Here is a 16,943-nt window from a genome sequence, read left to right on the forward strand (position 1 = left end):
AGAAAATCCAGTTCCCTCAGTGTTAGGTGATCCCTTTGGCTAAGTATGTTGTCAGCAATTATGGCTGTGTGCAGCAAGCCTTGGCATCAGCAGCTTAGCACTGGCTTCACTGATTAGAAGCAGAACTTGTGCCTGGCTGTTTGTAAAGCAGTTGCTTGCGACTTCCAGGACAGAACCCTTTCCAGAGCAGAGCTTTCTATGCCTTCCCTGTGCTTTGTCCTCTGCTTGGGAACATGAAATAAAGATGACCTGGAAAATACAAAGCTCAAATGTTTGCAACTGCTGTTTTTTATTTCTAAGAAATATAGATTAATTAAAAGAGCAATCTGTTTGGAATTTGTATTGAGAAAGCCCAAATTAAATGACTGCAGGAAGCAGTTTGGCATAGCAGGTAGCAAGGTGCTGTCTCAAAAGCTGTGTTCTCTGTGGTTAACAGGGGCTAACAGGCATGATTGGCCATGTCACTGTTATCTCCTCTCTGCCTATTCCTGTCCTCCCTTTATTATCTGAGCTGTGCTCTTCTCAAAGTGGGGGTTTTTTTAAAGTCATCTGCAGACATTTAAGCTTTGCAGTACCCTTTTTTTCAGTCTTTTCCTTATTTTGTGTGGCCTCATACTGTGGTGAGCATAATGAACTGTGTCCTCAGCAGATGCATGTCCCCCCACCTCTGATGATTTCAGTGGAGTGTTGTGTATCCACAGTGACCTGGAAGGCAGCCTGCTCTGGCAGAACCTGGGGATGTAGCAAATGTAGTCCCTGTTTTCTCCCCAGAAACGGGATCTATTTAGTGTATTTCCACTGAGCTTTCTGCTTCATCTCTGGAATGAAAGAGAAATAGCAAGCGATGAAAACAGTGATGAAAATGATGATGAGGATTTATGTGTATAATAATCATCTGCAGATATTAAAGCTTTGCAGTACCCATTTTCAGAGAGATTCATATGAGTCAGTGAGATCTGACGACTTGCTCAAGGTCACAAAGCAAGTTTGTGGCAGAGACAGAAATAGAAATTGCATCTTAAGAGTCAGTACAGTATCATATTCCTGGGCTTCCTCTTGTACAGACTCTGGTTGTTGCAAACACTGTTATGCTGTATGATGTGGCAAGGGGGGGGCACACCCAAAAATGAGCTTAGCAGTGTATGCTCGGTTTAAAAACTCACTTTTACATCTTCAAAATTGCCTGAACTATGTTAGCTTCAGTAAAATAAACACAATACAAAATTTACAAAAATGGTGATAAAAGTATCTTTCGGTTTTTATGTGTTTATGAAGCAACTGTCAAATGCTTGCCCCAGGCAACCCCACTATATCCACCCTCCCTAGCTGGTCATGGGTAGGATGTGTGTGCAGAGCTGAGCTTGCTTTGATCATAGGAATCAGGATGTTCTTTGCCCTGTATAGTTTAAGGGAGCCACTATCTGTGGTATCAGCATTTGGAGCTGGTCTATTGCTGTGTGAAAACTCTTCTCACTTCTGGCCCTCTCATAGTGGCATAAGTTCTACTTTTCTAACCAAAAATAGTACCTCTGACTTAGTGCCCAGTAGTGCCCAAACCTGGTTCGAAATGTCAGTTCAAGAGCAGAAATAGTATCATTAGTTCCAGGATCCTGCAGGAGAAACAGAAGCCAATCTGTCTCAGTCATGCTCTGCTTGAAGAGGTGTGTGGAAATGGGGAAATAGCTTGTGCCAGCTTGTTAAAAAGGAAGCTGGAAGTTACAGATGGCACGGATGTGATACTGGAGGCAGAGAACAAATGTTTCCCACCTAGTGAGAAACACTTCAGAAAGGGCAGAAAGGAAGCGTCATCGCTTAATAGCAGCATGGTGGTTACTGTTGAAAGCAAGAGAGAGCCCTCTAAAAGCTTAAAGCTTTATCTAAATGAGGAAAATACAAAGGATTATAAAAAATGACAGGTTAAAGGTAGCAATGTGACAAGGCAGACTCAAAAAAAAAAAAAAGAGAGAGAGAGAAGCATTTGCAAAAAGCATCAAAAATAGTAAAAAATAAATCTTCAAAAACATCAGCATCAGGGAGCCTGCCAGAAAAGTCTCTAGGGCTGGTAGATGCTCAGAAATGACAAACGAATTCTTTGCATCTGTTGCTCATTGTGAAGAAATGGCAGTTCCCTGTGCTGGAAAACTTCTTAAAGAAGAATTCTTCCGAAAATCTCTTTCAAATTGAAGAGTTGGTGGGGTAATTTATGATTAGAAGAAGTTACCAAGTAATTTGTTATTAGCCCAAGCTTTCTGTAGGAATTCAAGAATGAGATAGCAGGACTAACTGTGATGTTGAATAAACGCACTCTGGTGCTTGCGGGCTGAAAGATGGCAAACGTGATATGGCTTTCTAGAAATGTGATAAGGGAAACCACGGGCTGATGGGCCTGAGATATGCACAAGAGGAAATTGCTATGCAGTGGTGTATTGAGAATGGAATTACAGGATACAGGGATAAACTTCTTGCAGAGACAAGAGTCAGCCTGGCTTTTGTAAGAAGTCAGGCTGTGCAAAATGTTGGAGCTTTTCTAATGATTTAGCAAACGTGTCTGTTGTGGGACCCATGATGGTCAGCAGATGCTTAAATGATTTGGGAAGAGTTGAATACTTGATGTTATTCATTACTGTCCTGAATAACTTTGAATTATTGATGATGACTGAAGAATTTTATAAGAACCGAGTGAACCTGAGTGACTGGGCAGTGAAATACAGAATGACTGTGTAGATAAACACAGTGAAACATTGCTTTATATATGGGGAGGAGAGAGTCAGAATGAGGGAGAATTGGTTGGGCTCTGAACTGGTTCTTGAGCAAGAACTTGGACTGTGAGAGAAATGCCATCTCAGTACTCAGGAATGGTCCAACAGGTATCTCAAACATTAGAGCTGTTAGGACAATAAGAGAGAGCAACTTGAGGAGGCATTATTTACTTTATATGCTACTATTAATGCACAAAACTTCTGCATTCTGAATACTGTGTGCAGTTATGGTTCCTTTAGTTCCAACCCAGTCCCAAATATGCTAAAACTGGATGAAGCAGTGAGAAGACAGCAAGGCTTTTTGAAATCTCGGAATGGGCTCTGTAAAAGGAGTGAGCAGTGAGGCTTAGGCCTTTCAGCATGGAAGGGAGATTCCTGAAGAAAGTGATAATTGAAGGGCTGTCAAGTCATGTGGCATGGAGAAAGTAGGTAGAGTTTGATGTCTCTAACTCAGAACAAGAACTGGGGGGTGTGAAATGAAGCTGTCAGGAGGCGGGTTCAGGGTAAGTGTCCCTGTTCACGTGACCCATTCTTCTGTGCCTTCCTAGTTCCCTGGCTCTGGCAACTGCTAGAGGCAGCACAGGGGCTGTGTGGGCCTTTCTGTCTCCTGCCGTGGTTGCCTTATGTTTGAGGAAGGCTTTTGGGAAACCACTGCTACAACTGTTCACAGCAGAACTGGCCACCCATCGGGATCTCAGCTTATCTTCTTCAGTGCTAATTCAGGGTCAGAAGTCAGGCAGCTGTGAGTTGACAGCTGCTTATCCTGACCAAGCAACTAGTGTTAAGATTTCTGCAGTAAATTTGTTTGTCATTTGTTCAAAGCCACTCCACGTGTGTGGGACAGTGGGGAGGGTCTGTAGAGCATCTCCATAGCTGGACCCCAGCCCCCAAGGCAGAGATCCAGACTGCTGCTGTCTCCTCTCATTGGGGCACAGGGATACAGAGGCAGGAAATTGTAGCCCCAGGCAATGAAACGGGAATGTTGTGTTTGGGTTTGCAGTGATGGTGTTTTGGTTTCAGCAGTATTGTGAAAATCAAAATGTTGTACATAATTCTAAAAGACTACAGAAACCAAAAGATAAAAGTGAGTGTCCCACATGCTTCTACAATATTAAAACAACTCAACTGAAGCTGGATCAGCACCAGCCTTTTGATAAAGGCTGTGCTTTTGCATTCCAAGCAACAAAGGACTAAATGACCCTTTACATGCAACTGTAGAGAGGAAGAGAAGTCTCAGAAAGTATTGAAATTTTTCTTTGAAGAGTATTTTTTGTTACTTTCATCCATGAAAGGTAAGAGCATGGTATGGATAAAGACCAAAGAGGTTAAGGGAGTAGCTGAGACTATGTGTCCACACGTGGAAGCTGCTGGGAATGGTGTGTTTGTCTGAAGGAAGTGGTGTTCCTTATAAAGAATGATTTAGGGGAGAGTGTTTTGTGGGATCAGTAAGTTTCATTTATACTAAACCCCTCACAAGTATTGCATTCCCGAGTGCCTGACTCTCACAACTTATTTATGCACATGTGGGTAGGTTGGTATTTAGGAGATGTGGGTGTGCTGTTGGACTTCTGTCTTGATATCCTTCAGTACCTTGCTGGTCTTCCCTTTACTTAAAGATCCTCAGGTAAGGTGGAATGTGTGATCTCTGGTTAAGACACAAGACTGATCTTACACCTTACAAAGTGGCACCTGAGAAATGCAATAGTCATGCAGAATTAAGGTCCACAAGTGTATTTACAGTACCAAGTAGATGCATGTGTTGCCATATCGATATGACGCCAACTGAATTGTTTACCACCAGGAGATGGGCACCTGACCATTCAGGTCAAACCAGCTTTATCAAGTACTTAAATCAACTGGAAATATTTAGTGTTGGTTCTCTTGGCCTCAAGGCATCTAAGAAGTCATCCCCATTTGTATGCAGCAAACTGGCTTCCCAGGACAGAATGTAAAACATGGCACAGCCCTGGGGAGCAAAGATGCTCTGTGAAGCAGTGAGTTTACCCTCTCCCCCACATGCACAATAGGAGGGAAGACATGGAATGTAAAGGAGAGAAGCCCCAATAGCCACTGCAATATCTGCAGATCCTTCAGGGCAGGAGAGTCAGTTCCCTAAAAGAGGGGAAGAATGAACAACCTTGCTGGCAATTTACAGAATATTTTAACACAAACTGGAGATTTAAGGCCAAATGTCTCTTCCCAATCCCTCATGCTGGTTTCATGTAGGTAAAGAAGATTCTTATTCTTTACCTGGGTTGGGATTACTGAGTTCAAAAGATTCGCGTGCTTGCCGTGTGTCTGATCTCTGGAACTGCTGGGGCACCTAGCAAAGCTGTAAGGGGAAATGAAAATAAGAAACACTAGAAATGTTGATTATTAGACCCAGAAAGATCAGATACAGATATGAACTGAATGCTAAAACACTGGCATAGAGCATACATGGCATGAATCATCCCAATTAAAGGGAGGATATTACTTAGCCACATGAAAAAATTATGCCCTGACATTAAAAGCTACTAGTTTGTTTTACTTTTTTCTGGCACTTTATTATTTCTGAAGCTTTAAAGAACTCCAGCCTCATAACTCCCATGATGAGTGTTCTAATTATGAACATTAAGAATGTCTTCTGATTGTTTTGAGTTAGCTAATAACTTGATATGCTAAATAAATCAGGCAGTTCCCAGTCCAAATGTAGCGTCTGGCTTTGGAAATACAGTGTGCTCCCTTCTCTGCTGAGTGAAATGGGTGTGAACAGCTGGAACAAATGTTCTTGTCACTAAATTATAAATTACAGCTGTCGAGAATAAAACATTTAGTTCCAGCACTCAAGAAGTAGGTTTTTAAGAAGTCTTCCCATTTATCAGTTTAGCCATTGATTATGTGTGTAAGGTCATTGAATCAGAGCAGTAATGAATGGAATTCTTGATTGCTCAAATACCAGACTAAATGTACCCATAGTTTTACATCCAGGAACTTGATAATACTTAAGAATGCCTCAGAGCAGTTCAGGAACTAATGCTGTATGTAAGCACTTACGCACTGCCTTTCTGATCAGCAGTAACATGTTTGCTGAGCGGGGGAGGAAGATAAATTTGCTTCCATGAGCTCCCTACTTGTCAGGTTTTCAGTCTGTCAAGTACTGCATAGTGGCAGATTAATTTCCCAAAGGTTGAGATTGCCTTGATGGCTGTGGAGTGACAGGAGATCAGGATTAGGGTCCTGATCTAGCAATAACCATTTAACTGACAACCTTCTTTTCCTTAGTGCAAGAGGCAGGAGGAGGAAGATTGCCATACCTGTTCCAAAATAGATACAATCTACCATCACAGCCTGCTGTTGTTCCTCAGGCCTGTCTGGAGGTGAAACCTGAAATTAGCATGTAGATTTGACCCAGATTTGGGATTTTTTTTGTGGTTTTGGTTTGGTTTGGTTTGGTTTTTTGGTTTGGTTTGGTTTTTTTTTTTTGGTTTTTGGTTGGTTTTTTTTTTTATATTGGTCCTGCTACCTGGTATTTGAATAGTTTCATTTTCCACACATGCTGATAGCTTCAGTCTTTGCCAGCGTAGAGGGGGCTTCAACTTTTCAAGTTTTATACCCTTGTTTTCACAAATCTCTTCTAATTATAGTTGTTTTGAGCAGAAGGTTAAGGAGTATCTGCAGGGTGCTTGTGACACTGCTGTGCTTGCACACTGTTCCCGTGCTCAAGATTTCTGTTTGTGAAATCAGCAGCTCAGCATCTTTTAGGTGCCATTTCAATGGAAATAGCTAAGATATGCAAGTAAGTGTTACAGATCCTTTTGAAGTGATGTGCAGTTGGGAGAAATAAGGGAGGAAGAAAATATGTTCTTGTGCTTGCAGGAATACCTGAAGATCATTTTTCTTAAAGATACATCGTGAGGTTGACAGCTACTACTAGTTCTGACGCCTTTTATGGTGCTCCCTCCAAAGCTCAAGTTTTCTTTCTGGATATTTCATGGAAGTCTGCATTGGGAAGTTTTTTCCAGTCTGAACACTTACAGACTTGCTTTCTCTGCCCATCAGTTTTGATAAAACTCTCAGGAATCAAGTTATCTTTGATTCCTCTGGCGCTATTCGAGTGATTTGTGAAAATCCGAGGGCAGACTTGAGAGGGAAAGGGGGCACAGTCTTTACATAAGTTTCTTTAAACAGAAAACCAAAGCTAAATAACAACTGTAAAGATCTTATCCATAGTCTAAAGGTGGCTGTTGTCCCCTTTCCAAATGCCCTTCCCCAAACTGGTAATTGTCCATAACTGCAGAATTTGCATTGGCAAGGGAAAAACTTCTTCTAAAAAAGAGTTGTAAAAAAACCCCATCAACACAAACAACTAACAGCCAGTGATTACAGCTCGAGTAAGAGGTAGAAGCAGGCGTGTTTCAGCTGAACAGGGGCTGGTGAGGAACAGAGGAAGCACTTATGCATCAGGTGTAAGTTGGTAAGCCAGCGATCTATTAAATAAATTAATCCTCTTTCTGCTTTAGGAATATTAATGAGCTTTGTGGTTCCCTTTGCCTTCTCTTCAATGTATTCAGTAAATACCTTTCTGTACGCTGCTGGCAAACTCTGTTCAGTGCTGTAGCAGGGAATCCAGAAGTTGTGTGGTTGTGTTTCTTTCTGCCCGTATTGGAAAAGCACACAAATATTCTCTGCATGGATTAGTTTCACTTTGAAATTCACTTTGGAAAAAAAATGTGTCTGGGGTAAACCAGGTCCTTCAAATTGCAGAAAAAGGGAAAAGTATGTTGACCAAATGGGCAAAATCAATTTGTTAGGAAATCAAGTCTGGACAGAACATCTCTGTCCAGATGGCATCTCAGCTCAGTCATTCAGCTTGAATAACAGAATATTTTTGTTTCCCTGATACCAACCACGAATGCTTTGCTGTTGGGAACAGAAAGTATGTTTTGGAACTAGAGCGATTGCAAAGTTCGTATAGCTTGCAAATTAAAGACTAGATCTTGTCCCTGGCAGGCATCTATTTTTCCTGGATTTACTAAATATTCCATTACTCTACTTCTTGCTCTGGTCAGTCCAAGCTTATAGTTGCTTTGGTCGTTATGGGGTTAGATGCAGCATTTACAACACTCTGGAATTATCTCAAAGGCCTTAATAGAAAATATTTCTTTGCAATAAAATTATCCCTACATGAGCTAGAGGATCTTGTATTCCAATTTCCTATTGTGCAACGTCATGTGTAAAATTCACATTTTGAGCTCACCTCACTGGCTGATGTGCATAGATGTATATATATATATATCTCTCTCTATATATATATTTACACACACATATACATGGGCATGTCTCCAGTACAGATGCAGTTTTATTCTGTGGTCTGCAAACAGTATCTCTTGGCCAACAATAAAAGAGGAAAAGAACCCAACAAAGTGGGTAGTGCTCAATAGCTCCCAGTAAGCCCTAAGCCCCATATGGTCTCTTAGGGTTCAAGAACCACAAGATAAAAAGATGGATTTTTAATGCACTTAGGCCAAATGTCACTATATATTTATTTTATTTGCTAATTGTGGTAGAAATGGGAAAAGATGCTTATTAGATTTAAAATAATTTTAGTTTCTATATTCTTTTAGGTTTGAAACTTGTTCAAATACGTGTTTGTAGAAGTATGTGATACCCTGCATCAGCTTCAGGCCTCCTTTATGGCTGTCAGTAACTATATAATGGAATCCATGGGGATGGCTGTCACAAACAGTTACATGTTAAGTACAGACCTATCCATCTTTTAAGCCATAATGCCATTTATTTTTATGTAATATGCTTCATGTACTCATTAGACTCCTGCACCCTACTTAGAAGGGAAACTATCCTATGTCTATAAAGCAGAAGAGTGGTGGGGTTTTTTTGCAGGTATTGCTTTTTTAACATACTAAGACTTTCACATTTTTCATCCTCGTAGTTTCTTTTGAAGTTGAAGAATAAATTATTTCCTTTCTGCTTTGAACTAAGGGAAAGTAATTAAGTAGTGCTGAACTGAACAAACAACCATTACTTTTAGGTACCATAGACTTATTTCCCTATAATTTTTTATAGGTCAGTCAAGCTGTAAATTACCCAGGAAAGCCCTCAGGTAGACCTTTTGCTAATTGTCTGACAGGGCTGCCTGCTTTTAAACCAAAGACTAGCAGCTGAAGATCTGTGTTGTAGCAAAGAAGGAAAAATTAAAAGAGATTAAAACGGTATGAAAAGAACTGTTTATTTCATAGCTGCTCTGAATATGGTCCCACCCTGGAGGCAGATTGTGGTAAAGGCTGAAAGTGTGAAGAGAAGATTAAAATAACTAAATGCTGAAATGGCAGAATATGCTGAGTGTGTGGGTGGGTAACAGGAGATGGGTGTCTGCCTGTGAATTTTTGAGTGAATTTTCCTCTGTGCAAGTCACTCTATGTTCAAGTTGTTTGGCCATGGTCACAGAGAAAGAATATGTAGTGTGGGCATTTGCACTGTTACCTCACACTTTCCTTTTTTTTGTCTGTCCATTTTTACAGTCTGTGACTTGGAAGACCTAAAGCACATTTTATAGCAACATTAAGAGCTGGGAATACTGTGTGCACTGCATGCAACTCCAGTTCATTTTGGTTTTTGTTGTGAAGAGGCATTATCAGCTATTATGCCCACAGTGTGTTCTCATCCATTAATCATTCATATATCCTCTTCTGCAGACTTATCCTTGGAAGGCATCAATTTTACTGGAATATAACCTGGAAAACTTTCTTTTAAGAATTAGAGATGTTGGTTTCGCAAGTTCTTTAAACTCTCTTTTTCAGTTACACTGTGTTGCAACTGTGATACCCGAAGGTAAAATACGCCAGTGCCTTATAAAGGGAAAAACTGGCAGGAGAAAAAAACCAGGAGAATTTTCCTGCACCAGATTCCTGTCTATTCAAGCATCATGAAAAGGAGTTATTTAAATGTTAATTGGCTTAGTAATGTAACTTCACAAGTGTGAGTTTCAGTGTTACCTTGTGCAGTGTCCTGAGCTGACAGCCAGGTCTGTGTGGCTGAAAGGCCTGAAAAACGTTCAGTTCTGTACATGTTGCTCACAAACACTTGAAAAAGTGAATTGAGACTCAGTGCCTTACCTTCCTATCACAAGTGTGGTGGGTCCACTGCAGTAGGTTTGCAGTATGAGGTGTGTCATACACAATAGGATGGTGGATACACATCCCAGTTCAAAGCTGGAGACTCAATTAGAGCTGTCTCCTGGATGTAAATCCTTGCCCTGACATCACTGCCCCACGTCCATGGAGCAAAGGCAGGAAAAACATGAGTACATGGGGATTAATTTTCATGCCTCTGGCATTATGGGGACCTTTTTGTTGTTTTGGTTTGACTTTTTTTTATTGCATGCTTGTTTGACACTGTTTTAAGACACTGTTTTAAGCTCTTAACTGTTCATTTTATGTGTGTTTCCCTCTCTGGGTCTGCCTTTGCAAGGTGCTGAGTGCTGACCTTGGAACAACAATGTGAGCAGTGGACCAGCTGTACTGATCTAAACCTGTGTGTGTGTATTGAATAAATGTATGTAAACCCTCAGTCAGTTGATATTCAGTGGGCCTTCTAATCCACTGGCACAGGGATCTGTTCCATCCTACTAGATATGTTAGCTTTAGCTTTCAAATGAGCAGGTCTGATCTTTAGCAGGAGACTTTGTAATCGTGTTTCAACACAAATTTGAAGACTTTTTTATTTCTTATGGGAATAGTATTGACTGTTAACTCTGTTTCCTTGCAGTGATGGTTCCTGTTTGGTAGGATGACTGGTTTGTTCTGGTTATAGATACACGTCCTAAGACTTTTTCTGATATTTGCACTTGAGAAGCTCTGCCAGGACAAAGTAAGATATTTCTACAGTTTGTATGTCTGCTAAATTCTTTTTTGGAGCAGTTTAATATATTGGTGGGATTTGAAGATGTACTGAGTTTAATCTTCCAAGAGTTGAAGGAAATGTTCATTAGAATGCATTGTCTCTTGCTGAGTTTGACCTTCACTTCCCTGCTGGAGTGCGCTACAATTTTTTATCTGCTTTCATTCTGCTTTTCCTCCTTAGATGATAATAAAAGTGAAGCAGTTTGCATGTCCAGCCTTAGTTCTCTGCAGTCTTGGTGCCCTCCTGCCATTCATGCTCCTACTGAGGTCAGCGTCCCTGTGCCTGTGTCTTCAAATCTCCACATTTTTGTCTTGGCTTCTGGCTTTGACAAGCAGGTAATGAAGTAGTTTTGGTTTTTGTATTGCCCTCACGCTCAGGAGCTTGTGCTGTGTGTTGGTTTGCATGGTAATGGTACCCTGATTTTAAAACTTAACATGTTGACAGTTCGTGCAGTCTGTGCTTTTTGCAGAAGGAGAGACTCCCTTTTCACCATCTTTGTTATTAGAAACTGTGTTCAGTCCTCTGGAGGAACACTTAATACTGGCACTGGAACAACAACACTTTTAAAACTAACAAGTGCAACGGTGGCACTGGTCTGATCAACACTCAGCCATCTGTGTAGGGCCAGGAAATGGGGGAGAGACACCTTCTTTCCTCTTTTCCAGTTCTTAATTAGGGGAAGTAAACAGTGCCTGAACTCTACTGGCTACTGCCTTTGCACTGTTAAGAAGTGTGATTTAAAAAACGTGCTTGCCACAGAAATGGAAGAGAAAAGCTGCTGGTTAGTCATTGTATCCCACACTGAAAAGCAACAGTTTCTCTTCCTGTAACTACTGTTCCATGAGCATCAAAGTTTCACTAAATTCCAAGAGTATTAGAATTGGTGGAAAAGAATGCAGATAACTTTGAGGTTTCAGAAAAAATTGTGTGTAAAACTGTCCCTCCACCTCACAATTAACTTCTTAATATGTTGTGAGACTTTTCCAGTATTGGCTCAAACTGAGAAACTCTAGCACAATGTCGTGAATACATTTATTTTGGGTGGCAACTGGAGGAAGAGATTGTTGGTACCATTCATTCTGTGTTCAGATAAATCTTCCAAAGCCTGAATGCTGTAGTTTTCCTGCCTGTGTCTGGATCACTTACATCACAGGGTGCAATATCTCTGCAAGCAGGATAATATCTCACCTTGCAGTGGCAATCCCAATGCTGAAAGTCTCAAATTGAAATACCAGTTGTGTATCCAAGTAACTGTTTTCTCTCTTTTCAGATACTATGGGAGATTGCTGTGTTCATCCCAACAAATGCAGTGTGGTAGCTCCCACCATGAGCAGCTGGAAGCCAGGTCTGAGCACACTGTGCACTCCAGAATTTGGTACGGACTGATGACCGTGGTTATCCATTCTGTGGAGTGAAGTGAGTCTTCCTGAGCTTTGCTGATCGTCTCTGCAAGTGGCAACTGGGTCTTTTTTCTTCTGCTCGTGAACCTTTAGAAGTGTTGCTCATCACTGATTGATGGGTGAGGCTCTGAAACTGCTATAATTAAGATAGTGTTCACACTGCCATAATTACAAGATACAGCAATTTTATTAGCCAGAATTATTTATTAGTCACAGCAATCAAAGCTGCATTTTGATTAGTCACAGGAGGACCTGACAGAACATGGATGTTAACATTATGTATCCAATGTGTTCATTTGCAAGTTTGTCGTATTTTGTCATGGTGGCAATAAATGGTGTTAAACTGCTTTTTCAATAGATTCATTAGTGATAACCTTTTGAGTTGATACATCTGCCACAATTTTTACCGTATTTCTTGATTTATTTTTTGAAGCATATCAAGAATGAAGATTTAAATTATGCTTACTGTAAAGAAGTGGGAGTTTATTAAACACAAATGAATCAAATTCTTTAGTTGCTTTGGGTTATTAAATTCAGTGCCTAATGTGTCTCAGATGCTACCTCAAATTTCTCCAAGAAAGACCCGGTTTAGTGCCTAAGCAAAATCTGATCCTGTAGATATTAAAGGAAAAAACTAGAGTTGAAATGCTCTCAATAGTTTTCAGTTGTTTCCAATTCTGAAGTTCTTTGCCATGTCAGTGTTTCTTTATCCTCCTCACCAAAGAGGCCATTTCATATGTTTAGCAGAGAGGTCTGAATTAGCTGGGTGAATTTTCAGGTAACTTAGTTGATAATCATTTAAGCAGAGAATGTAGCTCATGATTGAATTTTAATTTGGACCTGCTTTTTTTCGTTACTTAATGATGGATCTTCCACGCCAGTGTATGGTTCTTGAGATAAGATTTCTGTAGAGAAATCTAAAATTACAGTTTCTTCTCTGAGGAGCTGCAGTAGCTGCTATATAATTAAAAATAGGGTTAATTTCAGCTGGCATCAACTATTACACTTCCCTGAAAATCTGTTATCACGCAGGCTCAGGCAGCAAGGTTGAGGAGCACACAAGCAAGGATGCTGAAATATGCCAGTGCATCAAATTAAAGCCAGGTCTGTAATTTCAGTAGGTTTGCTGGCAGTGCTGAGTCTGCTGGCACAGTGAACAGCAGTAATGGCAGGGGCTGGTGCTCAGAGCACACACAGGTACCTGCAGGTGCCAGCACTGGGGTTTGTACTGCTGGGTTTGACAGGTAACTCGTGTCTCGGTGCCTGCTGGCAGAAGTGTTCCTGCTGCACTGTGCCCAGCAGACCAGTTATGCTGGGTAAATGGGAATAAAGCTGGCACTCTAAACCAAGGTATTGTTTCATATCTCAGCCCTGGCAAAAGGTGCCAGACATACTTATGTCCTATAATCCTATTGATCGTGTTGGTGAGGCTTTTTGCTGCTTAAAAATACAAGTTTTATTTCTACATACCACTTGTAGAAACTGAACAAAGGTCTTCCTGGGACTTTTGGTCAATGGAACAGTTGCTGCTGTATCTACTGAGCATGAGAGTCCTTCTGGCACTTTGATTCTGTGGCAGACAGCTTGGATTTTACACAGGTAAACTACAGCAAATGTTTTGAAGCCTAAAGTTGAGTTGTAAATTTGCAGCTCTTGACTGTTGAACTGTGACCAGTCAAGTGGTGACAGCACAGCACTTTGAGCAGGGGGCCAGAATGTCTCAGTATTTCCTGATGCTGATGTGGAGCAGGTCCTAGTTCTTCCACCTGTGAGTAGAGTGGAGGTAGACTTTATGTTGAAAGCTGCAAGTAGTGCAGCAGCAAAGCAGAAAATGAAGCAGAAAATGTTCAGCCTTCGGTGAACACACAAGATATTAGTTCAATGTCTTGATGCAATGCTTCAGAGAAATAGAAATCAGGAATAGAGAGGATTCACCATATAATTTGTTTCCTTGCCAGTGCAAGATGGTTCTCTTGCATTTTATTGTGTCTAGTTTCAAAACTCTCAAGGAACAGAGATCACAGCGGTTTTCTTGAGAGTGCCAAATGCTTTTCATTTGTCAAGAAGCTTTGTTTGCTATCCATCCTCATTTTTCCCTTCTAGTTGTACCCTTGGGTTAGCCTAAGTTTCTTTATTGTTGTTTATATGCTTCACTGATATTTTCCCATCCTGCCATTTGACAGAGCTGTATGTAGTCATCCTCCTTTCTAAGAAAATTTCTCCAATTTCACAGCAAATTGAAAGGAGTTTAGAGAATGTTTTGTCTGCATTGATTTAGGGATGGTTGGATGACATGAGGTGAGAGAGGATATCACAGTTGCTTTCAATTACACTTCTGAAAAGAAGAAAATACTGTGGCCAACTCTGGCTTAACAGTGAAAGCTGCACAACAGTTGCAGAGAGGGATTGGTTTGGTTTGTTCTTTTACTTTGTTACCAAGACTTCCACTGTTTCTATCTAATGCTCAAAATCTTGTTTGTGGGCACAGAGAAAGCACCACCTTCTGAGTAAAGACAAGGATTTTTTGTTATTGAAAGTGAAATATTGAGAGTCAAATTGTTAGTGCAGATCTAACTGTTACAGAAAAAAAATGATAATGCAGTTAAACCTGTGATACACTTCTCTGTCCCTTTTCCTGGGTACTGTGCTCCCTATTCCACTGTTCCTCTGGGTCCAGACGTTGGTGGAGTCATACTGGTGCTGGAATCCCTTGCCAGGAGGATTAAGACACTCACGTTGCTTTGTTTTCCTTTCCTTCCTCCCTCTAGGATCCATTCCAAATTGGTTTTATTTGTTTGCTAAGATAGCAAAGGCAGGAAGGCCCTGCAGAGAGACCTCAACAAATCAGAGGGCTGGGAATCACCAACAAGGGGAAGTTCAACAAGGGGAAGTGCCGGATTGTGCCCCTGGGATGGGGCAACCCTGGATGTACGGACAGACTGGGAATGAGAGGCTGGAAAGCAGTGCCAGGAAAGGGCCCTGGGGTCCTGGTCAATGGCCAGTTGGCCATGAGTCAGCAGTGCCCTGGCAGCCAGGAGGGCCAACCATGTCCAGGGGGGCATCAGGCCCAGCATCACCAGCTGGGCCAGGGAGGGGATTGTCCCGCTCTGCTCTGCCCTGGGGCAGCCTCATCTGCAACATTGGGGTAGTCTGGGGGGACACAATACAAGAAGGATATTGAGCCATTAGAGAGTGTCCAAAGGAGGCAATGAGGATGGGGAAGGGCCTTGATTTAAAGCCATGTGAGGACACTGAGGGCACTTGGTGTGTTCAGCTGGAGAAGAGGAGACTGAGGGGAGACCTCATTGCAGTTACAACTTCCTTGGGAGAGACACGGAGGGGCAGGGACTGAGCTCTTCTCCGTGGGGACCAATGACAGGATGCGAGGGAATGACCTGAAGTTGTGTCAGAGGAGGTTTAGGTTGGATATTAGAAAAAAGTTCTTCTCCCAGAGGGTGGTTGGGCACTACCCAGGCTCCCCAGGGCAGTGGGCACAGCACCGAGGCTGCCAGAGCTCAAGGAGAGTTTGAACAATACTCTGAGGCACATGGTGTGACTCGTGGGGATGGTTCTGTGCAGGGTCAGGAGTTGGACTCGATGGTCCTTGTGGGTCCCTTTCCAGCTCAGTGTCTTCTGTGATTCTGTACATTTACTAAAAATAGCATATGGAATTTTAACTCGTGACTTGTTCAGGAGCAAGGTCCAAGGAGTGAGGGTTTTTTGCAGATGATCTATCCATTCCAAAGCATTCTCTGTGTCACCCCTGAACTGCCCATCTGCTTTCTCTGGGATGCTTAGCCATGAGTGTGCTTACTCAGGCCTGACTGTGTGTTTACATACGTACACACAAAATAATACCAATGGTACCTTTTTTTGTCCAAGATATTCTATTCAGTATAGCAAAAACTCTCTTTTTCAGTTTGCAGTATGAGGAAAGATCTTTCCTACATGAAGCACACACAAGCTTGGAGGAGAGAGCACCTTTAAGATGCAGTGAGAGTGTTAAAAGTAGGGGCTTTGCATTTTCCTATTGTCCACATATTTTAACACCATGGCAAGGGGCTGAAGTCTGGAGAGTTGCTGTAGATTATAGGGTGCTTTTCTGCAACAGATCCATGACTTCCTACTTGTCTTTTTAAAAGTCCATGTCTGTAGCACATGTGAGCAAAATTTGAGGTATTCAGTGTTTTTCAGCTTGCTTTTGTTCAGTAATACAGAATGCTAGATAAATGTCCTTAATTCAAACTGCAGGAAATAAGTGTTTCCTTGAGGCAGTTGAACTGAGGAGTTGCTGAAATGAAGTTAATCCTTTGGAACAAATGCATAGTATTATCAGGGAGAGATTCCTGTTCATTTCCTATGTCTCTTGCTTGATGGAATATCCAGTAATCCAGTAAGGATTTTAGGCTTCTTGGCCTAGCTTGAAGTAGGTTGTAGCTCAGACATTTTGCAAGGCTACAAAGTGATTGGAGAGATCGAATTAGGAATATTATAGGTGTGTTGGGCTTAGTGTTGCTCTGAACTCTGATACTCTCTTAAGATACATGTTTCAAAGCTTTGCTTTGCTAAGGTACATTTACACCCATAACACCTCCTCAAAGGAAAGCACACTCAAGGCATAAATGCAGCATGGATACAGGATAATGTGCCTTGCAAGAAAGAAAAAGACCAGGAAGCATGGTGGGATTATCAAGAACAGAATCAGGTGTGAATCACTGTTAGGAGCACAGATGTTATTTTGCAGAAAAAGTTCCCTACAAGTGTCTGCATCAGGGGAGCAGTGACCTGCTCAGGCCACAGCACAGATATGTGGCTGGAGATGTGCAGTGCCCTGAGATTTGCACTGCCCTGTGCCTTGAGCTCTCTGACTTCTGATCCCCTG

The 16,943-nt window shown here is 41.6% G+C and overlaps 1 long non-coding RNA gene across 1 annotated transcript; it reads left to right on the plus strand.

Annotated features, from left to right (window-relative positions):
- The first annotated feature begins 10,528 nt into the window (after window positions 1–10,528).
- LOC116791642 lies at window positions 10,529–12,380 on the plus strand. Its single transcript, XR_004358804.1, has 3 exons — window positions 10,529–10,628; window positions 10,842–10,996; window positions 11,932–12,380. It is a non-coding gene; the product is annotated as an uncharacterized LOC116791642 (long non-coding RNA).
- Window positions 12,381–16,943: the final 4,563 nt, after the last annotated feature.

Source organism: Chiroxiphia lanceolata, chromosome 10, assembly GCF_009829145.1.
Source record: "Chiroxiphia lanceolata isolate bChiLan1 chromosome 10, bChiLan1.pri, whole genome shotgun sequence".
Classification (NCBI taxonomy): Eukaryota; Metazoa; Chordata; class Aves; order Passeriformes; family Pipridae; genus Chiroxiphia; species Chiroxiphia lanceolata.